This window comes from Anabrus simplex, chromosome 10 (assembly GCF_040414725.1).
Source record: "Anabrus simplex isolate iqAnaSimp1 chromosome 10, ASM4041472v1, whole genome shotgun sequence".
Lineage (NCBI taxonomy): Eukaryota > Metazoa > Arthropoda > Insecta > Orthoptera > Tettigoniidae > Anabrus > Anabrus simplex.
In genome coordinates, this window is record NC_090274.1 from 77,535,486 (window position 1) to 77,561,028 (window position 25,543).

Consider the following 25,543-nt stretch of genomic DNA (forward strand, 5'->3'; position numbering starts at 1 on the left):
GACACAGGAGATGTTAGCCGTAGGCCAGTACCAGGTTGACCAAGGGTAACCACCCCACAGCTGGACCGATATCTGGCCATAACCCCCCGACGAAATCGGAATGCATCTGCAAGACAATTGTCGGCGGAGCTTTCAGCTGTCTCAGGGGTTACCGTTCCCGGCAAACTGTGTACCGGAGGCTCAAAAGAGAAGGGTTGTTTGTCAGACGTCCAGCGGTGTGCGTTGTGCTCACTCCAGCACACAGACCGGCCCGTTTACTCTGGAGCCGTCAACATCGAAACTGGACCATGAATGAATGGAGGCATGTGCTCTTCACAGATGAATCTCGCTTCAGTTTGCAGAACGATTCCCATCGCACATTAATCTGGAGAGAACCGGGTAGCCGATGTAACCACAGGAACATCGTGGAACAGGACCAGTATGGTGGTGGTGGCGTCATTCTGTGGTGCGGCACCATTTTGAATGGCCGTACGGACCTGCACATCTTCAAGTTTGGTCCGAGGAACACTGTTGACGCTCACAGAGATGAGCTACTGAGACCCCATGTTCGACCCTTCAGAAGTGCGGTTGGTCCTGACTTCCTCTTAATGGACGATAATTACCGACCGCACTGCACTGCTCTGATGGATGAATTTTGGGTGGGAAAGACATTCATCCCAAGGACTGGGCAGCGAGGTCTGTGGACCTTCATCCTATAGAACATGCCTGGGATGCATTGGGGATGTGAATTGCATCCCGTCGGCCTCCACCAAGGACCCTACAAGACCTTCGCATTGCCCTTTCAGAGGAATGGGTTCGACTTCCGCAAGAACTCTTGGACCATCTGATAGAAAGCATGGCACGTCGCTGGTAACATTAGTGGCCGTCAGGGGTAACCACACAGTCTATTAACAGCATATCTTGTTGTGGGAGACAATGCCAAGTTTTGTTAGTTGTTGGCAAAGGTGTACCTTAGCTATCAGAACCTTTCTGAAACGGTTTTTATGAACAAGTTGTGTGACATATGGTGTGCGAATCAGCTTCAGTTTGTTCAGCAATCTGTATGAAATTCCTATCAGGCGGTATGGCCTCGTTTAGTGATTATGCGTAACTTTTGAACACTAGTTAAGAAGTATCACTGAACTTCAATGAGTAATCTACATGCGGCACAAGACTTATCACTTACTATTAACTAAAACTACAAACGTTTGTAGGTTAATACGGAAATGTTCCGTGTAGTTCAAAAGCAATGAACGTATTTATTATACCACCTGTTCAATACTTTACATCCACTTATAAGTGGTTACATAAATATAATACTTTATACTTTCGAGACATGTTTCGTCCCTAATTGAGGGCATCTTCAGCCTATAATAAATCCTTAAGAGGCGGCCGGAGCTGGAACGGCCGGCCACCAGCTCAGTAGTTGTTGTAACATGGGTCAAAAGTTTGTAAGAGTTTTTATAAGGAAACGAAACAAGGTAAAATTATTTTGTTTTTATAGCGCACGGTAGTCTGTGATACACTTTTCATTAGTGCAAAAACATTTCAAAAAGAAAGGCAAATATAGTTATAAAATGGTAATTAAAATAACGAATCTCCATATGAAATTGAGCTCTGAACCGCGGTTTTCCTAAACTTGTTGTAAGTCAAGATGGTGTTAAAATTGGAAGCAAACTATACCGTAGCGAAGTTTATATTGTTCTCTAAGGGGTTACTTTAACATACTTCAAAATTAGGGATTCTTTATATATTTAATCGTGATTATAATAATGCTCTGCTTATTGACTTACGAGTGTCGGCCGAATTCTAGTGCTGGTAGTTCAGCCAGTTTCCGTCAGATGCCGCAGCGCCTTGTCGTTGAAAAGGGATGATGACAGATTAGCTCTTACCCATGCAGGGATGTGGTGAGCGAGATCTTCAGCTGCTATCAGTCGTTTCCTCCCCTTGCTTCATAACAAGCGGCAGTGGACACGCTGACAATACTTTGTTACTCGCTAGTTATGGTATGACCTTTCAATAGCACGTTATATTTTGTCGTGTTTTATTATGCCGTATCTTTTTACCGAGTGCAATGGAATGGCAAAATGCTTGATTTGTAATAAGACATTAAACTTTATTAAAAATATTAACACTGGGCGAGCTGGCCGTGCGGTTAGATGCGCGTGGCTGTGAGCTTGCATCCCGGAGATAGTGGGTTCGAATCCCACTGTCGTCAGCCCTGAAGATGGTTTTACGTGGTTTTCCATTTTCACACCAGGCAAATGCTGGGGCTGTACCTTAATTAAGGCCGCGGCCGCTTCCTTCCAACTCATAGGCCTTTCCTATCCCATCGTCGCCATAAGACATATCTGTGTCGGTGCGACGTAAAACCACTAGCAAAAAAATTAACATTCATCGACATTATTCTTTAAAACACGCCGAAGAATATGACAAATATCTTGGTGAAGAACACCATGAAATTGCGAATGAACTTAGAACAGCTGCCTTATCTGAGGTAGGTGATATCCGACTTTATTGAATTGTCTTTGTAATATTAGTGACGCAATGATGTTTCCTATTCAAACTAAGACAATTAACTTATTTTCATTGGTAATTCTAGGTCGGAGGTGAATCGTCGGTTCGAATAAGCTACAACATATCTCACTAAAAGAATGGCTAAATGGCGTAACGTTACAGAAAGAGATGTAGTAATGGTTGAGAATCCGCATACTGAATAGTAGTTGCTACTAATGTTTCTGTATTATCTCTGTGTGTATACATTTATAAAGCTATTTTAAGGTTTAGTAGAATAAGAATAAATTGCTATAAATATATGGTGTTCCTCTTTCAGTTGTAGCCTATTACAATATGGGCAGTGGCGGTTCTAGATACTTAAAACCCGAGCTCCATAGCTGCAGTCGCTAAAGTGCGGCTAGTATCCAGTATTCGGGAGATAGCAGGTTCGAACCCCACGAACGGCAGCCCTGAAGATGGTTTTCCGTGGTTTCCCATTTTTACACCAAGCAAATGCTGGGGCTGTACCTTAATTGAATCGATTATTTCAGAAAGAAGTCAAGCGCCAAATCTGTCATTTTTGGGAAAATGAAAGAAACTGTCTAGCATCAGACAATATGTTACGGTAGGCAGGCCCCGATTTACAAATGGGCGGACTGGGAATTTGCCCAGGGCGCCAGTTTTTGGGGGTCGGCGGCCGGCGGATCGAGTAATTATGGCCTGCGTGAATTACGTCTTAAATTCATTACATTCAAATTACTTTTACATTCCACAAATTATTCCAGTTATTTTATTAGACTGTATAAAACACTTTAAACTATTCTAACTTTAAAACCTGAATTTAATCTATATATTTAAATTTTATGAAGAAAACGTGTCTTATTTCTAAAATTATTTACTTACATACAAACTATCAAACTGGACCAACGGCTTTTTAAATAACAATAAAAACAGCCTCATTCTTATTTGGCTGTTATCTTTATTTGGCTTGATAACTTTAATTATGAGAATTAACTGTATTTGCATAATGTGCTGTTTAAAAACTCATAATCTTGAAAACCGTAATATTTAATTATTTTTAGAACGAGCAGAGGGGCGGGCGGCTAAATATTGTTTGCCCAGGGCGTTAACTACTTGAAATCGGGGCCTGACGGTAGGGGTTTTAATATTTTAGCTTGAAAGTATTATATCTCTTAATAATTTCTATCTAAGGAAAAATATGTTGTGCTTATTAACTTTGCCATAAAAAAAAACCGAAACAAATTTCCACTTACTGGTTTCTGAAATAAACGAGTGTTGCAAACATATTTTTATGGGATGATTCTTGAATTTTGAAGGGATTTTGTCATAATCTCCATATTTGTTAAAAAAACATATTTTAATAGGTTTAGACTGTATTGCTGATACAAAAGGATGAAATCAGCAATGCCTGCTCATCATGACAGGAGGTAATCAATCCGCATAAACAAACTCCACAGCACATTCTGTCTCTGCAGTAGGTCATTGTAAAATGCTGTCATAAAAGTATTCATATTCCACCAGGTAAGGTTTTAAGGCATTTAGTTCACGTATCTTCTTGATATTGATGGGCACCTAAAACAAACAATAACAAAGAATAATGTAGGGCTCAGACCAGGTACTTCCTTGTCTGAGTAAGAAATATAACCTTCTCCTTTTACCCTTGCATTCCGAATAATATTACGCGTGTGAGTTTGTTTGTCTACCACTCCTCGTTTCCTTTTTAGATACAGGTTCGTCTTCTGATTTATTTTTGCTCCAGTAGTGGCTTTACGTCGCATCGACACAGATAGGTCTTATGGCGACGACGGGATAGGAAAGGCCTAGGAGTTGGAAGGAAGCGTCCGTGGTCTCAATTAAGTTACAACCCCAGCATTTTCTTGGTGTGAAAATGGGAAACCACGGAAAACCATCTTCAGGGCTGCCGACAGTGGGATTCGAACCCGCTTCTGAATTTTCAGACATATCACTTCTTCTTAATCTGTTTACCCTCCAGTGTCGGTTTATCCCTCGGACTCAGCGAGGGATCCCACCTCTACCGCCTCAAGGGCAGTGTCCTGGAGTTTCAGACTTTGGGTCGGGGGATACAACTGGGGAGAATGACCAGTACCTCGCCCAGGCGACCTCACCTGCTATGCTCAACAGGGGCCTTGTGGAGGGATGGGAAGATTGGATGGGTCAGGCAAGGAAGAGGGAAGGAAGCGGCCGTGGCCTTAAGTTAGGTACCATCCCGGTATTTGCCTGGAGGAGAAGTGGGAAACCACGGAAAACCACTTCTAGGATGACTGAGGTGGGAATCGAATCCATCTCTACTCAGTTGACCTCTCGAGGCTGAGTGGACCCCGTTCCAGCCCTCGTACTACTTTTTCAAATTTCGTGGCAGAGCCGGGAATCGAACCCGGACCTCTGGGGGTGGCAGCTAATCACACTAACCACTACACCACAGAGGTGAGGCATATTACTAAGAATATAAAAAACACTACACTGAACAAAAGAAACACTTTTTGAATCAGTTGTTCACAAAACTAGGAACATGCGATTCCAGAAACACAACAATGACAACAAAAACAGATGAACAGCTGGTTATTCTGGATTCAGAACAGCAGCGCCAACCGGAAAGGTACCAGCAGTTTATCGCAGAAACCAGCCAAGCGGTGTCACTTAACTGGTTTCTGAACTCAATACGAAATTCAACGTAATGCCTGACTATTATAGGACGACGTTTCTTGACTGGTTTCAGCACCAAAATGTGCGTATAACTCATTTTTCCATTTTTTTGGCACTTGACTGCTTTCTGAAATAATCGATTCAATTAAGGCCACGGCCGCTTCCTTCCCACTCCTAGCCCTTTCCTGCCCCATCGTCGCCATAAGACCTATCTGTGTCTGTGCGACGTAAAGCAACTAGCAAAAAAAAAGAGATGTCACTTGAAGAAGAAGGATGTATGAAAGTGAGAAGCCCGGCACAAGTAAGTGGAAATAAAGCTAGGACTTAGCTAAGGGATCTGTGGTCGCCAACCGAGACTCCCAAGTTCAGAGCCTATGGGGCCCGCTTTAGTCGCCTCTTACGACAGGCAGGGGATACTGTGGGTGTTATTCTACTACCCCCACCTACAGAGGGAAGTTGCAGTGCCCCTCAGCTGTTGCGTTCTTTACCAGCACCGTTTCCGAGTTTCATAACGGGTAGGTATACAAAACCGTCGTTTACAGTCCTTGTATTTCTTGGAAATTGGGTTATCCAACGTAACTGGAATAACTCACAGGTCAGATAGGTCATTCCGGTGAGCAGCGTTGCTATTGGCTAAAGCGCCTGACGTCACCGAGAGCGAGAATGAAGTGGTATATTTTTGAGCTTAGTAGTTACTCTAATTACACTCCACTCAAGTCATGAAATACAGAACTAATGGATATTTAGATGCTCTAACATTTATTATTTAAAACTTATACGAAAACATACGACTTCAAATCCGTCTTTGTAAAGACAAAGAGACACTCACAACGGCTCGAAGGATGGAACGCAGGCCTTCTGCCCCTTGGCAGGTTCGATCCTGGCTCAGGGCGGTGGTATTGGAAGGTCGACACGTTAAAGAACTCTTGCGGGACAACATTCCGGCACCCCTGTGTCTCCGAAAACAAGTTATTTTATCGAATTCAAATTTTAACACAATATGCAATGGGATGTTTTATACATTGTTTATATATTTCAGAACTGTTTGTTTCCAAGAGGAAAAAACTGTTATAAATTTGTAAGGCTCTTTTTTTACTCAGGGTTGTTGGAAAATTCCGTTCTTGGTCGCGTTATAATATTTATCGTATGTCCAAAGTATCACTGTGTGACTAAAAAATTCGTAAATGAATTAACTTCTGTTATATCAGTTTGTATTTTCATTGGATAGAATTATACGAATTATGTATCACTGACTGGCCGGTACAGGGAAAAACGTGAGGCGGGGACGGGATTGATGCTCTACTTCATTTCAACATCGGAAAGTGTCCGGCGTGCTGGCCTTTGGTCACAGAGCTCCCGGGTTCGATTCCCGGCAGGGTTGGGAATTTTAACCATAATTGATTAATTTCTCTGGCATGGGGGCTGGGTGTATGTGTCGTCTCCATCATCATTTCAACCTCATCACGACGCGCAGGTCGCCTACGGGCGTCAAATCAAAAGACCTTGGCGAGCCAAACTTGTCTTCGGACACTCCCGGCACTAAAAGCCATACGCCATTTCATTCATATTTGTCGGAAACAGTACCTTATTTTGACTGTTTTGCTCAGCACTAACCCATGCTCAATAATTTCCTGGAATGTTTCGCATTCCGTACAAATGTCAACACCATCAGCTCCGTGCAAGTACTGTGTCACAACTTCCTGGTGACAGACTATGTGACGCTGGAGGGTGAGAGGGGAATCGCTCGCTCGGCCTTGGCCTGTCTTACTGCCATCTATGCACCCGCGATGTAACTATCAGTGGAGTTAGCTGTCGACAGCAACGAGACTAGTGGCGATATTTTGAAATAAAATGTGAATCTAGAACTGACTCCGGCCGCCTCTTAAAAAGTTGCACTTAATATTAAAAGAGAAGCTAAAAGATTAGCCTTGCATCCTGATTACTATAAATCGGTACACTTAATGTGAATAGTACATTGATACATGAATTAAACACGTTATTGGAGCATTGTCTAAGGTAATTCTAAAATTAAGGAGTCCGTCTTATAAAATAATGTGGTTCTAATGAAATTGGTTCAAAAATTAGGTGTAATAAGATTTGCGTATATTGCCAACAAAATAAAGGCGTTAACACAGGCACACAAAAATTATATCTTGTAAACAACGTGTACAGGGCCGCTGTTAATGTCGTAAACATAAGATATAAATAATGAGGAAACAGAAGCGTCAGTTGATTATCATAGAAAATGTAGTCCTTTTTACAGGTAATATTGTAGGGAATCTTTACCAAGAGATACCAGTAGTATTCTGGAATAATGTTCTCTGTAAGAGAAGGAAAGAACGTCTTAAAATGGTAAATACGCGGAGATAATCCTTTGACTTTGATTAGAATAGATGAGGACTTACGTGTCTTTTTTAAACTGTTAAACATTATGTTCCGTTGTGTTAGTAACCGCCATTCTCTTGGTTCCATTTCTCGCATTGTATCTGTGCTGCAGAGACGGCAGTGAACTATATGGGGAAGGGATTGAGGAGTGTGGAAGGGAGGAGAGGATGGGTGGAGCTAACTGTACCGAGGTTGACGAAGGGGCGGAGTTATCAAATTTGATGGAAGTAGGCCTATTATTCGAAGATATGGAAGGAGCTTTGGAGTATAAACAATTAAATATATTAGGGACCCTAACTTTATCTGAACTATCCATGTTTAATCATCTAGGCGTTAATTCACTTAATAAACTTTTAATATCTCCGACGTCATTAAGATTCTGATCCTTATTATACGTCTGGTCTAAACAAACATATAAACTTTCTAGTTCGTTTAACATTATCCCTTTTTCTATATTCATAATTATTGCTAGATCATTTTCTATATATTCAAATCGGTGACCAGTCTCCCTCATATGCAAGTTCTTCGCTGAGTTCTTTCTACGCTTTTCCGCGTTAACATGTTCCATATATCTTGTCATAAATCTTCTTCCAATTTGTCAAACATATGAATAATTACACTGTGACCATTTAAGTCTATATACTCCCGATGCGAAACAACGATTTTTGTCATAATTAACTTAATTATGATTAAAGAATATGGAACGGTTTGTGCTAGTAGTTCTGAGTGCTATATTAAAATAATATTTTTGATTACGTTAGCAATCTGGTGAATAGCTGGATTGTTATAAGTGAATGTAGCAAACTCAGTCTTTTGGTTTTGTCTGGTATCAGATTCGTCAATAACCTGTTCTTAATTTTATTGATCAGTCGATTTAGCCCATGTCTCACCCAGCGTAACGATGTTACATAAGAAAGCCTCTTCTTCATACTTACAGTACTCCAAATGATTACGAGCAGCATTATGTCGTAATCATTTCTGCATTTTCTTTGAATCACGCTGAACCCATATTGATGAAATTTTACTCATGCCCAGGTGTTCCTTCTAATATGAAGCACAGTCGTATTCGCTAATCCGGTGTCTCGGGCCAGCTCACGTATCATATGACATCGACCATTATACATTAACACGGCAAGAACATGTACTTCTCCTTCACTGACACTAGGATGACCTGGCTGACACACGTCTGCCACTTATTGACGTCCCTCGTTAAAGGCTTTTACCCTCTGTGCCACTGTCCTGTAAGACTATCCGGTTTCGCTGCAAGCTTCTTGAAGGCCTTGAGGACACTCTCGTGCTGTACGACCTCCGTCACAATCAATCTTGATTTAATTCCCTTGTTCCTGTTGCAAAAACACCGTGACAACACTGACTTAGATTGCCAGCTGAACTGAGGCTGTGTTCATTATGCCAGTTTGCATGCGTGTGATGTGAGAAGGTATGATCTGAGGTAAGGTACAACTAACGTGTGATTGTCAGTGACATTATTAAATTCCATTGCATGGCGTCTCATCAGCAGTGTAGTCACTCACAAAGTTGCAACCATCTTTTCTCCCGTACTTCAGCTCGCCTTCATTTTGTAGAGCTAATTAAACATCATTCTGTTTTCATCCACCTGTGGCCTACTTAATCTTCACATGACCAGTCCATTGAAAATATTTTATTGATATATCTGGAGAATCGCCGTTTTGAAGCATGTTTCTTCTCATGAAATTAATATAGATTGTTGTTTAAAGCTTTGTTGTTGTGAACAAATTGGGTTGCCATTCCTGTATACAATTTTACATTAAAGTCAATATAATTCTACATGTGCTTCGTGGCATATCCATAGAAGCAGCCGATCCTGAAGAGACTCAACTGAGAAGAATTGTGCCTTGAGATTTTTCAGGGAATGTTACCCATGTGCTTTGGAACCTTGATTGTTTTTGCATCATTTGCTACTCGGGACAATGGGAGTTTCTTCTCTTTTGTTGGTTGTTAGTTTCAAAATATACAACATTAGTTATGATACTTCAGCTTTCATTAGTAAGGATTAGATTGAAGTATTCATTTGAATATTGCTCTATTGATGAAATAATCAATGACATCTAGCTAAATTGAATCCTTTCACCTTTGTTAGAACAGTGGAAGCTTCACTTGTGAGGAAGCAAAGTGTATGTTTTCTCTCTTTCAAAAACCCAAGAGATAACATTAATCTAACATTGCGTACAAAGCCAAGTGAAGACTACTTCAGTTCAATGATAATTAAAAAATAGGCAGTTCTGGTCGTGTCTAGGATGCATACTTTGTAGTTTTAAACTCCCTGAACATTCCTTTTAAGACCAAACTAAAAGCTGTGGCTCGACAGCTCTGATGAGCATTACCCTGTCAAGTGACCGCTGCTCAGCCTGATGGCCTGCAGTTTATAAGTCGGTGTGTGGTGAGCAAAACAAATTTTCTTGTCTGTTTTTCTTGGCCTTTTGGACTAAGGGCTCTACCTCTCCATCAATTAACAACTTCTTTGTTCTCATACAGCCTGAATGGACCAGCAACTAGCTGTCACAGTCTGATAATAATCTCTGACTTGTCCAAGAATGTGGTGTACTTGCTATCCCTAGAAAACAAGGCCAGCATTTTCCTTTAAAATCCGTATTTAATGTTGTAAATCTATATTGATCAGATTGTCTAGTCAATGAAAATTTTAACAACTGACTATTTGTTGTACGAACTTGAACATGGTAGGCAAGAGTTTGACCATTCTCAGGTTAAGATCCAATGTACGTGTATCCGACGATCAGAGTCATCTGTGGGAACACAAGAAACAAACAAGTGGCGTGTCATTTAAGAACACATAATAGGATGAAAAAGATGAGAGGCAGTTGTAGGAAGAGAAGAAAAAATTGCAGAGATTATTATTGTCCTTCAAGTTTTTCACTTCATTTGCTCCCTCTTCCAGTGCTGTCCTCTTTATCTTATTATGAGTTCCTTTTCTTGCTCCTGTTCTTCATATAATCTTGACTTGACACTTGTTTGCTTGTTTCCTTTTTACATTGGGAGAATAAATTGATATTTTTATTGTGCAACTATGCATTTAATTTTTTCAGCTGTGTCATGTCTATTTATACATTTTTACTCTAGTTATCTGTTTGCTCTACATTTCTTACTTTGTTTTGCATATTTGTTCCTTACAGCCTTCCAGCAATATTAAGAACGAAATAACGGTAAATGAACACACAGTAGGTCACTTGGTCGCTTGTTTCAAAGAAGAAGACAAGTAAGTACAGTTCAGCTCAATTAGACTTTACACCCCTAACCCACAACAATGTGGAATTTGCCTTTTATATATTGAGTAGCTCTCTCAGCAGACAAGAGGCGGAGAGATGTCCTCGACATCCCAATATCTTGGGTTCAAGGCGAACACAGATCCATTCAGATCATTATCGAATTCTGTCTCCTGTACTTCAGTCGTGGTCCAAACTTGTTGGTTTGATCATGACTCGTGAGAAAACTCCACTAAATTAAAGTAAGTCAGCCTGTAGTATCTGCCGCCTGTTTGGCACCACTCAGTATCTGAACCAGTACAATGTTTATTAATAATACCATCCCAGTTCTTTTCTCCATATTGCAATAGGTGTTCTTGGGGTGTCTGGTTGAGCATGACTTTGCTGTTGGCCATTCTTGCAACATGATCAGTCCTGAGAATCAACTTGCTGCTTATTAGGCACTTCATTCTGTCTACTTTCATTCCTCTGTTCGTATTTATGATTCTTCTTTCGAAACCCCTATTTCTTTTATTAGTGACACTTCGCAAATACCTTCTTTCTTTGATATCGATATATTTACTGTCGCCTTCAGTGGCTTGTTAAGTTTCAAAGCCATTAAGTATAATGGCTCGCAGGATGGCAGAGTAGACATTTATCTTGGTGTTGTTAGGTACATTTTTTAAAATGTTTCAGGTCGAAGAATAACATCAAAAACCAGCCTGGAATCTTTCATTTATTTCAAGGCCTGATTATTTGCAGTTGGATGACCGTGTTCTGATGTACTCAAATTGCTTTCCGTACTCAGAATTTATTCTCTATCACCTCTATCACCTCATTATAAACACAGCTCCAATCAGTTTGGGGATATTTACGTATCTAAATGTCAAGTCTTTATTGCTTTCCAACATTTAACTTGGCCTCCTGTTGCTCTTTCACAATCTTTGTTCTCGCATCTGACAGTGTAAGTAGTAACTGATTTCTGCACAATCACGCGAAATGTATGGTAGAAATGCAGAACACCACTCACTCACTCATCACAATATTCCAAGAACTATCAAATCAATAAAACTGAAATATGGTCATGAGTAACAGGTAAGCAACCTATTTGAGAAATGCATCCTGGTACGGTTGAATTAATTGAGTAAACAAAAGCAAAAGTGGAGCTGATTCAGAGCAAGAGGTTGGCCTCGGCATCCTCAGTGTTCAGGCAGGTGGAAAGTATATTTTGAGATAGGAATGTTGACAACACCGCCTCTTGTCTGGCTGTGTTGGATGAAAGTGAAGGATTCAAATGTTTAGTTTTGCAGGAATGCTATTCTTGAATATTTAAATCTGCAACTCATCACAAGAAAATAACCAGAAATTGTTCAGGATGGTGGCAAGCAGCTCCATAGTGGTATGAGTTCTCCGAGTTTGTGTCGTGTTTTTAATGGTATAAAGCAAGGCTGCCGAACGTTCGTTTCTACGCGAGCACATTCACATGATAACTAAGGGTATGCGGGGCCAGGTACGATTCCACTAATTCGACTACTGTTATCGATACTACTACTACTACTACTAATAATAATAATAATAATAATAAATCTAGAATTAAAGATTATATGAAAAAATATTTACTCACATAATTAATGCGAAATCCGGCCCTGCATGCTCCCTGCAAGTTGAGGAAAGTCTCGTGTGTAACTGGAACATGCTGCTCTTAACGCGTCATCCAGGTGTGAGTCTGTCAGGCAGGATCTGTATTTGTTTTTTATTATGTCCTTAGTCGAAGACGCGACTTCACAAAGATAGGTTGAACTAAAACAAGATTGCATCTTCAGAGCAACACTGCGGGTAATGGGATATTTTTTTACCGTCCACTAGAGTCCAGAAATTGCCACATGTTGCGTAGGAGGATTTCAAAGAAAGGTTTGACTGAAGGTTTAAAATTTCCATTTCTAATTCTTCAGGATTATAATTTTCGAATATTACACACACCCTCCCTCCAAGCTCACAAACGCAACAGAAGCGAAGGGTTAATTGACAAACATGATCACTGGTTCAAGCATTGAAAACTGGTTAAATCTGCTACGAAATTCGGACCCAAGAGTTTCAAGATATTTAGCAAGAGATGAAAAACCACGCTTGCCGCCATTTACTGTATCTGTAATTGATTTCAAATTTGGAAAATGTGAAAGAGAATTTCTATTTAAATAATTAAGTTTCTTTTCAAATGCATTGACAATACTTATCATACCTGAAATATTGTGATCTTTTCCTTGCAATTCGAGATTTAACTAATTTAATTTTGAGGTGATGTCTGCCAAGAATGCTAATTCGATTAGCCAAGATATATCATCAAGTTCGTGATAATGTTTCCCAGAAGATGATTTCATAAAGTCTCGTATCTCATCCAGCAGGCAGCAAAACCGTTCGAGTGTTTTCCCCCTACTAAGCCACCTTACGTCTGCATGAAGGGTGACGTCACCATACTCCGAATCTGTCATACTTAAAATATTTCTGAACAATCGTTGAATGATGGATGACGATCTTACATAATTCACGATAGGAGTTACAATTTTCATGACTTGATCGAACTTTAAAACCGATGCGCATAAAGCTTCTTGGCGAATAATACAATGATAAGAAAGAAATTTTGGAAATGATTCAACCTTAGCGCAAAGAGAGAGAAATCCATTATATCTACCCGTCATAGACGGTGCCCCATCTGTTGTTATAGCGACAAGCTTTGACAGTGGTAAGTTACTCTCTTTGGTGAATTTAACGAACGCATTAAATTTCTCTTCTCCCCTAGTACGTCCATGAAGTGGCAATAGCTTGACAAATTTTTCCTTTACTGTAAAATCATTAAAAACCATTCCGGCAAATACAACTCAGCAGTGTCAGACATATCAGCACTTTCATCAAACTGGAGTGAAAAGTTTTCACACGATTTAAAATCCTGATGTAATTGAGATTCCATATTATTAGAAATCTCTTCAACCCGCCTAGCAACAGTTTGGTGAGACAACTGAAGTCCTTTGATTGAAGATATCAGTTCCGATTTATCTTTGTGAGATTCGAACAGAGATTCAGAGTCATTTAGCATAGCTTCTTTCACTACTTCCCTATCACTGAAAACTTTTTTCCTTTTAGCTAGGACGTAACAAACTTTGTAAGATTCTATTGTCACGTTACGCGTTTGGTGAACTGGCTTCATAAATGCACATTGTTGCAATGCTCATTTAAAATTTTTGGTCTTTCACTTTGCGTTTTCTTAGTTCAGAATTAACAAGAAATTCACTGTCAATTGTTTGTGATTAGTCAGAAAAATGACGCTGTACATTACTTCTTTTAGGAACAGACACGCTAGCATTACACATAAACACACAGACTTTCCTTTGTTTTCAATAAAGCAATACTGGTCCTCCCATTCACTGTTAAAGTTATAATTTCCTTGCCTTTTAGCCATGTTAAGAAGAGCTATGTTTAATGAAATATAACTGATTACAAACTGAATAATTTAAAAGTTTAAATAGTAATGTAAAAAAGCACACGAACATGTTGAATGTACAACTTATCACATCACAAGGCACTCAAAACGTATTCCATAAGCCCTGCATAACTTCACAAGTAATACTGAATGTTCGCCTGAAAGCTAGGAACTGGGAACATTCCAATTGCAAGACTTTCATAAATCGTTTGTTCATTGTTTACGGCACAGCTTTGTTGGGATTAAAGTTACTTTGTGAGCAGATTGGGTGTCCCATTGTCGTCCTGGTGAAGCTCTGTCCTGGTAGGTAGTTTTGTCCCGTGAGGTAGATCATACACAACACTCTACGTTCACGGCAGTAAGTTAACAAGAAAGAAAGGAAAAATTAACTGGAACACAATAAGTGAATAAAGGGAACAAGCTGGAAGCGAACCCAGAGTAAAATCATCGACACAAAACGAACAAGAACAAGATACTTACCATAAATAAGGGCAAGAAAACCCACCCGGAACAAGGAGAAAGAAAATCGTACCCGGTACCAACTAGTTAATTTAAGAAGAACAGCACTTTCATAGGGGAATTTAAAACAAATGATTTATTTAGTGAGTTAATCTTTAGACGGTTAGAGAAAGAAAATACTCAACGCAGGAGAAATTATAAAGGTATAAATTAATCTGAATTAAGATATCAAATAAAAACTTTTAAAACATAGGATGATCAATCCCCAAAAAACAAAGGAAAACACAAAATTATTAAATAAGTGAGGCCTCATCATACCAGCGAAGTTAATTTGACACTAGTATCAATACACATTGGATACATTTTAAAGTCTTCCAGATCCACCGAGCTCTCACCAAGGGAATAAATCAAGAAGAGGAGAAAATTTAGCATGACACATAGTACCCCGAAGAAACAGTAGGAAACCGAAATTTAAAAAAATAAATCACTTAAATCCGAGCACAAGGTCACCCAAGAGAAGGGAAATCAATCAGAATAAAGCATAATCACATCAATACCAAAACCGTTGGCATGGTAACCAACAAACGCCATGAAACAAGCATGGAAACGGGTGACCACGGATACAAGGATAATCAGAATAAAGGGAACGAAAGGAAGAACGAGGAACAAGAAACACGAACAAAATCAAACTCAAACACAGCATAATTAAATAATTACTGTCCACTTGGTTAGAACTCAACTGGATAAATAGACTCCCTTAGCATGCTTTGATAAGGTAGTTAAATTGATACTTTACAAGTTTTACCACATGAGCGTAAGGTACTCGAACTCCGAAACTTCTTAAATTATTTTACATATTTCACCCGAATAAAGGATTCAATGATATCTTACAAAATGATAATAACAATATCGAAATTTCTTTTAAAAGGCCGAGATCTTCCATTCAATTAAGAGTCCATCATAACTACACGACGGATACTGAAATTGATTGAAGCTGAAGAGAATAGATTCGTAGAATTGCCGAAAATCTTCACTGAATTAGGAAGGCGTCAAGACGCCATTTTTTAAAAACTTACATTCTGGATGATGAAGCGATGCAACGATTAAATTAAAAATACCAACTAGAGCAGCTCCCGCGTTGATTAAAGATGCAAGATCATAAGGAGGGCCAAGGGAGAGCCCCTTTTCACATTTTTCTTCAAGTCACATCCATGACGAGAGGCAGAATGCGCTCCCACCAGACAGGCAAGAACCGTGCGTCCATCTCAGTTCACAACTCACGCCAGACTCTACCTCAATAATCGGAGATTAGCTTTTCTGCTGGAAGCGAGCTCTCATTGGTTAGTGGGCGGAGCATCGTAGGACGAAAGCTCAGGTAGAGAGCGCCTCATACAAGGTTCATTTCTTCCCGCAGTTTCAAGGGATCACCGCGAGAGCGCAGATCAATGCATATATTTAGTAAATAAATTCTCAAGCAGTACCAAACCGAAAAGAAGGTAATTCCACCAGATAGAGATAATTTGTTACCAATTTCCACAACCGAAAGGCCAGTTCGAAACTGTTTCCTTGGGAAAGGGATTTTAAGTTATTAATACTGTCTCAGTCCTCCCCTCCCGAAGCTGACCATATTTTCCAACATGGTCATTTAAATTAGTGGTCAAGAAACAATCTAAATTTAGAATGAAGTTCACATTAGATACAACCACCAATTCAGCACCTTTGACACATCACTTACGAACACTATACCAGAGTCTCTTCAATATTGCATAATTTTCCTAATTCTTTGCAATTGCAGCTTAAATTTTCAATAATCAGTTCATTAACACAACACGCACGCAGGTACCTAGGTTAAGTTCACCCTAGTTCCAGTATAGTTCAAATTGCCAAATAATCATGACAAAAAGGATTAACAGAATTAATACTCTTCGGCAGTACAATCGACCTTTAAACATTGAGTTTCAGTGCAGATCTAATAAATCGGGTTTCAATTATCAAGAAATGCAGCCTCTTGTTTCATCTCCAAAATCAAAATCAAAATTGTCATGACAGCAAAACAGGAAGCAAGGAGCAAGAAGGAAAGCAAAGGGAAAAACAGTTAAAATTGGTGAATACATTTAACGGATAACTAAGATCCAATTACAGTAACAGGTTTAAATTTAAAATTTCAAACTACAATGGACTGAGCCAGAGCCAGAGCATACCACATAAGAGCATAGGTTAGCCTACGAAGTAGTACAAGAGTAAACCACACAAACATAAGTGACTCTCCAAATTCCACCAATACAGAATGAACGACACTTAAATGAGTGCACACGTCCAAGTTTTAGAAAATAGTAATTTCGACACCAGATTCAATCAGCAGTGCAATAATCAATTACAGATTCACCACTCAGCGGAAGTCCGTTACCAGTTAACGTCACCACAATATCAAAAATTCACAACGCCAAGTTAAATAACAGTACCCACCAGAACACTAAACTTGGTGACACACTAAGTTAAGGCATACATCACATGTACTTACCAAATCACCTCAAGACCAACCACGTAACAGTGCAGATAATATAACCCGCCGTATATCAAGAGATATAATTTGCTAACCAGAACCATCTCACATGCTGACCTTCCGAAGCACATTTAATTTCAAATTATTAGAACCAAAACCACCTCAATACTACCGCTCGGTGAGCAATGAATGCATTTTAAAATTTCTCAAGACTTTATCACAGACATCAAGTACAATTTGCACCCATTACTGGTTCAACATTCCCAATCACAACACTTTACCTGATTGAATAAGAGAACTGAGAGGAAACATAACTTCAATTCAAGAATATCACACACCTACGGCAAGTTTAGGAAAATGAAATTATCCTATTGTTAGAGGAAAAGTCTTCGAGACAAGATAACGTTGGCAGTACGGAAGGAGACTTCTGATTCAATAAGATGGTGAGGTGCGCAAAAGTTTGTCATCAACAACCGAACAAGCAACAACAATACCAAGCCAAGATTAATTTTGGGATGGATAATATTAAATACATAATGGTTGCTTCGATAACACCATAGGAATAACAGAATAGAAAATGGATGAAAGATAGTCAGGAGGGAAAACCAATCCGAAGTCACATATCCTCAAACTTCATTGAATTCACAACAACATGTTTTCACGCAGGACACCTGATTAAGTAAGAAAAGGTGTTGAAATCCACCTCAAACCAAGTGACCATCAGGAAATTAGAGCAATGACCTACGCAACCTAAACTACCGGTTGTCTTTTACAAGACCTCGGAGCTAGCCGGGCTAATAATATATGACATCCGCAGTTTCATACTGCCGCATCACCGCTAAGCAGGTACCCATCCATACAACCAGGAAACAAGGTAAAATAAAATATACATGGCAGAAAAAATGGCAGGTCGTTAGCAAATGCTCAATGATAATGAAGAATAAAGGAACTCAACACATAGACCCCATAATCTAACAGTTGGGCGACTTCGGTACCGCCCAGGAACTAACAATCCGTCCCATACCAGATTAATAATCCCATAGAACGGCAAGATGACCAAACAACCTTGTCAAAAGACAAATTAGATCCACTGAAGAGAAAAAATGTCAAAGAGTGACAGGTGAACATTAACTGAGCTTAAACAAGAAGTACCAATAGAACACAAGATAACGTCGGGTCAACAGGTAACGCAGTGAGACCAAAAGTGAAGAAACCAGGACACACAAAACCAACAAGTTACATAACACAAGTTAAAATCATTCCATCAGAGCAATAGACCTACACCGAAGAGTATTTCCAAATCTACGAAGACACAAGGTACAATAATAAGACCAACAACCAGTCCATACCTGACATGTCATAATGACCCAACAACACAACACAGAAACCGTAAAACAACCATGACTAGCTCCAACATGCATGCGCCAGACCCCGATAGGGAAAAAGGGACACTTAGAACCCTCAACGACATGCTGCGAAACTATCATGCCCACCCCGAAATATAAACCCCCAAACAACAAATACATGGTACCAAAATCATCACCCAACACCGATCTGCACCCAATCCTATTAGGTTAAGAGGCTTTTCCATCCTCAGGCTACAGACCACATTAGCTCAACAGCAATCCAACACAGTAGAAATGGTAAGGAGGCCTATGGAATCCACAACTCAAAATGGAATGCAATTAAATACGAATAGGTTATAAATTTTCACGACATAGGAATTCCATGAACACATTGACCATGGCAGAGCACCACACAAACTATACAAGATACCACTAGTCACCTAAGAATATCCACACATGAACCTGACCTAACCGCAAGGAGGTTAACAGGACAACCTTTCCAGGAATCACAAGTTAACATAAATAAAGCAAGACCCAAATGTATGAGCCAGAAACTTGAGGAGAGCCACACACTAAGCGACCACACTACAACAAGGGAAGGTTAAATTAATAGGAGAGTACGGTATCCGTTAGAAATAGAAGACTACCAGCGGCCAATAACCAGCACAGATGAACTAGTAAAGACCTGAATAGGTCTAGACACAGGGTCCACAAGACATCCACACTGTCACCGACAAAAGAATTTAACGACAACGAACGCCTACACAATAACCCCACACAAGCAGAAACCTTGGTTAAATGACTCGAGCGACCGCTCAGCCACGCACCAACCCACACCAACCGTGAAACAGGGAAAAGTAGAATATTACTCATGTCATAGACAACGCACAGCTCCACGATCAGCACAGGCCAGCCATAGCCAAGCAGGTGCAGGAACACACCACCAATGACAGCCCCCAGAACTCCAGCAAAAAATTATACAGGAGATATAATTTCAAAATCAAGTTAAGATGACACTACTAGAAAGCATGACTGAACCCCAAGTAGCCCAGAAAGGAAAACAAGCAACTCAGAAATAATTATAACTCAAAAGTTACTAATACATGGCAGCACATATCAAATAGAAGGTTAGTTAAACAATTATCAACAGTAAATTTCAATAAAATTTTCAAAAGAAGCAAGGCGACCATAAGAACGATATTGGTTAGGCCTAACGTAGGTACCACCTGCACATATTCACATAAAATACAGGCAAAATGTACACAAGTTAACCTCATACCACCATAACTGATGCTTTCCCCATAACTCCACAATATTAGGGATGATGTGAATTACTCAAAGCTCTGCCCAGCAAATCACCAACCCATACCAGCCGCGAGACAGGGTAAAAATGAAATACTTCATTCATGCAAATTTGCAAACACCTACCCCACAGCCAGCACAGATCAGCAAACACAGAACAAAGTCAGAGTCATCACATCCAGAAGCCATAGACGGTTAAAATAAATGCTACACAGGTTAATACAAGCATTACAGGCTTGCTCAGCAATCCCACCAGTAAATAACGTGACCGGCCAACGAGTCACCGCAGGGAAAAATCTTAAATAATAATAGGAGAAGAGGTTACAAGGCCAAGATAACTGGTATACTATAGAGCATATTAAAATTCAAAACCAGCTTGAATAGTTCACCACAGATAGGTTTCACTTAATTTAGGAAAAAAAACACACCTAGCATGAAGGGAGAACCATACCAGCCTAAGGCCAGTATTTCTCATAAATATTCACTAACGACACGGATAACTCGGGCACAGGGGAAATCACATAAAACCAGAACCAAATAAAATAAATGGCCACCGGAAATAACCAAACCAGGAGAAAATAAATTCCGATATACAATGGTACAATACCACTATCACATATGAATAACACACTATGCTTAGGCCTAAATTTAGGTTGAGTAAAATCTCGGTTCACACGCCAGTACTAGCACATCAGAACACACTTAGAAACAGTAGTTTCTCATATTAAATGTTGGTACACACCTTGACAAATACACAGGCCAGGAAACAATAATAATAATAATAATAATAATCACCATATTAAACCTGGGAATCAAAACACAAGACCAGGACCAATAATTCAATAAAGCGTTCCCAGATCACGAACTGTTACATGTAAACACTCGTTAAACACAGGAAAACAACTGCACTTCACGCGGTGAATAAAATCACACGAGCTCACCGAGTAGTAATTAAAATTTAATGCACACCGATCTAGAAAAGGTACACACACGTACGTAGAACGAATGTTAAAACAGCTACGCCATATGAAACACAGAGAGCACACGATTAACAGTAGTATGCTTATGGCCCAAGGCTAATCGATTTGTATTCCAAGCGGACACCCACCACCATTTCAAAAGGTACCATTTCGTACCACAATGCCAAATATCAAAAATTATCTGTACTCACCAATTTATGTTGAAAGAAGAAAGGAAAGACACACTACACCTGAGAGGCAGGAAACAAGGAAGCAGGTTACAGCGAACAAAACAGCTGGTCGCAGGATCACCAACTGTACACTCATGACACCAAACGGTCACCACGACTCGCACGAACAGGAAAGACACGAAACACCGAGAAGAGATTACATGAAACAAAAATATTTAAAATAAACAAGACGAATGCATTTCTTTTACAAGAGCACATTACAGTAGTTCAACACTATGCCCTTCCTTTAACTAACTAGGATTTGATACCAGGTAAAAGTAAATAAGAGATAATGCAAACAACCTACGGGTAGGTACGAGCTACAGTCACGTGAATCAAAAAACGCAGCTCTGCTACCAAAATACTGTCCCGTGAGGTAGATCACACACAACACTCTACGTTCACGGCAGTAAATTAACAAGAAAGAAAGGAAAAATTAACTGGAACACAATAAGTGAATAAAGGGAACAAGCTGGAAGCGAACCCAGAGTAAAATCATCGACACAAAACGAACAAGAACAAGATACTTACCATAAATAAGGGCAAGAAAACCCACCCAGAACAAGGAGAAAGAAAATCGTACCTGGTACCAACTAGTTAATTTAAGAAGAACAACACTTTCATAGGGGAATTTAAAACAAATGATTTATTTAGTGAGTTAATCTTTAGAAGGTTAGAGAAAGAAAATACTCAACGCAGGAGAAATTATAAAGGTATAAATTAATGTGAATTAAGATATCAAATAAGAACTTTTAAAACATAGGATGATCAATCCCCAAAAAACAAAGGAAAACACAAAATTATTAAATAAGTGAGGCCTCATCATACCAGCGAAGTTAATTTGACACTAGTATCAATACACATTGGATACATTTTAAAGTCTTCCAGATCCAGCGAGCTCTCACCAAGGGAATAAATCAAGAAGAGGAGAAAATTTAGCATGACACATAGTACCCCGAAGAAACAGTAGGAAACCGAAATTTAAAAAAATAAATCACTTAAATCCGAGCACAAGGTCACCCAAGAGAAGGGAAATCAATCAGAATAAAGCATAATCACATCAATACCAAAACCGTTGGCATGGTAACCAACAAACGTCATGAAACAAGCATGGAAATGGGTGACCGCGGATACAAGGATAATGAGAATAAAGGGAACGAAAGGAAGAACGAGGAACAAGAAACACGAACAAAATCAAACTCAAACACAGCATAATTAAATAATTACTGTCCACTTGGTTAGAACTCAACTGGATAAATAGACTCGCTTAGCATGCTTTGATAAGGTAGTTAAATTGATACTTTACAAGTTTTACCACATGAGCGTAAGGTACTCGAACTCCGAAACTTCTTAAATTATTTTACATATTTCACCCGAATAAAGGATTCAATGATATCTTACAAAATGATAATAACAATATCGAAATTTCTTTTAAAAGGCCGAGATCTTCCATTCAATTAAGAGTCCATCATAACTACACGACGGATACTGAAATTGATTGAAGCTGAAGAGAATAGATTCGTAGAATTGCCGAAAATCTTCACTGAATTAGGAAGGCGTCAAGACGCCATTTTTTAAAAACTTACATTCTGGATGATGAAGCGATGCAACGATTAAATTAAAAATACCAACTAGAGCAGCTCCCGCGTTGATTAAAGATGCAAGATCATAAGGAGGGCCAAGGGAGAGCCCCTTTTCACATTTTTCTTCAAGTCACATCCATGACGAGAGGCAGAATGCGCTCCCACCAGACAGGCAAGAACCGTGCGTCCATCTCAGTTCACAACTCACGCCAGACTCTACCTCAAGAATCGGAGATTAGCTTTTCTGCTGGAAGCGAGCTCTCATTGGTTAGTGGGCGGAGCATCGTAGGACGAATGCTCAGGTAGAGAGCGCCTCATACAAGGTTCATTTCTTCCCCCAGTTTCAAGGGATCACCGCGAGAGCGCAGATCAATGCATATATTTAGTAAATAAATTCTCAAGCAGTACCAAACCGAAAAGAAGGTAATTCCACCAGATAGAGATAATTTGTTACCAATTTCCACAACCGAAAGGCCAGTTCGAAACTCTTTCCTTGGGAAAGGGATTTTAAGTTATTAATACTGTCTCAGTCTATGGCATTGCAATCAAGTGAATCATAAGGAAGCCGTTCTGTTTGGCAGAATAAATATGCGGCTATATTTGGCTCCGTGAATAGAGATGGCCTTATACCTGGCGCTAGCCCCCCACAGTGAGTAGTATGTGGATGATTCCCCATTGTCGCAACTACTTACATGTGGAATAGCTCTCTTTCTGAACCTTTCTTCTATCTCTTCACTAATTGCGGACACGAGTCAGTTAGGTCCAGATCACGTTTATGGCTTACTCAAAGCTCTTTGTGTATTTGGAGGTACGGATATAACAAATTTCCTGACTTTGAGGGCGGTATTTTTAAGAGAAATGTAAGAATATTGATTTAAATGCAAAAGTATTGTTTTCAAATGTTAAGTAAAATTTAATTTGGAAATTATTTGCGATGGGCGCCATAAAAGGGCACCTCGGGCGCCATGGCGCCTTATTGGACAGGGCTGTTATAAAGTGTTTAACATCTGCAAAAGTAGTAGCAAAATACTCCTTGACAAACAGAGAAATGTATACAGATTTAGAAATTAATCAGCGCTTATTAGTAGTATCTAAATGTGAGATTAATTCTTGGGCATGGTGTAGACGTGAAGGTCTACAGTCCACCTTAGGAATGGGTATCGGACGTCTGGGAGGTGGAGGGTTTCCGGAGGGTGCAAAGTTGCCAAACCACCCGTGTCATTTCCCCACCTTGTGATGTATTCAGTTGCTCTTAGTAGAGATGTGGAATTGAACCCAGGACCAAACTCAGAGGTCTCATTCAAATGCCTGTGTTAAGATATGTAATTCTAAACATAATGCGAATCAGCTGTTTGTGACATATTTTTTTACTCACCAGTCAAGAGAACATGTGCAATGATCTCTACTGTAGAAGATTAACTCAGAGGTGCAGACATGGTCCGGTTGGAAATGTAGTTCTCCTCAATCTGAGAATAATTTTTTAACATGACATCAAGCAGTGTAAATAATGATGTTAGCAACTCAGAATATTGGACTGCACATAACAGAACAGTTACTGTGTTTTGATTTAGTGCTCACAGCCTGAAATATGTGAAGTGTAAACAGGCAGTTCTGGCCACTCTTGCTGCTTTAGACCCACCAGGCAAACGCTGGGGCTGTACATTAATTAAGGCCACGGTCGCTTCCTTCCCACTCCTAGCACTTCCCTCTCCCATCGTCGCCATAAAACCTATCTGTGTCGGTGCGACATAAAGCAACTAGCAAAAAAAAAGACAAATACCAGTGATGCCTTGTTTTTTACATAAGACATAAGATTATGGAAATCCACATCACATACGAGTTATAAATTGCTGGTACATCTAAAAGAATGAACGTATGTTGAACATTAAAGCCTGAAATTTTATTCACCAAACGAAAACGAAAAATAATTCATGCAGTAGAGAGTTAAAATCATTACTAAACAGTTTGCTGTTAGCAATATGAGAATGTAATCATGTTTCTGTAATCAACAGAATATCGTATTCTGATTCACTATTGTTATCATAAGACTCCGAAATTTTACTGTTTAACCTTCTTGCATTCTGGTAGTAAATATTAATTACATTAAAATCATATTTCCTGAAAATACAACAGCTACACAGTCTCATTTAATCCATTCACATCTTCAAGGGTTTTTAGATTAAACACCTCCCGATCACTCTCTCTTTTTTGGAGTTTAATTTTACCTACATCATCTAGCCATAGAGAAGCATAATTTCTCTCCTTCTTGATATAATTTATTTGTGTGATCTCTTCGACATGTCTTAATCCAGCTTTAAAGTTGCCTTATCTGTATATTTTCTCTGACACTTTCTTGTCAGATGTTACTGTTACCACTGAATTTGTTTATGCACCAGTTGGTCGTCTTAAGTTTAATAAAACCTTATAAAAGGTGATTACATGTTCTTTCACATCACTTCTTAATTTTTTGACCATGGCCAAGGACCTTTCCTCGTAGGGACATCAAACTTTGGTTTATATGCACTGTGTAATACTCAGAGAATCCGAGATGAGTCGCTTTTAAATCCTTTTTAACCTTGCGTTTTAGAATGAGTTCATTCTTGACACTCGGTGTACAAACTTCACTATAATGGCACACAAAGCTAAATGCAATTGCCTCTTCAACCTATGACATGCATCAATCGATTCATTCTTGATCTCCACACTTAATACACGACCTACATGCTTAACAATTTCGTAATCATTAACTCATTCAGGTATGCCTAAAATTTCAATAGTTTTACGATGACCATACTGATCGAGTTCACCTAACTGTATTTGTGTGGCTTTTAATTGCCTCTTAAGATTAAATTTTCTGCTCTCAATTTCTCCATTATCTCCATGCATTGTAAAATTTTCTGGG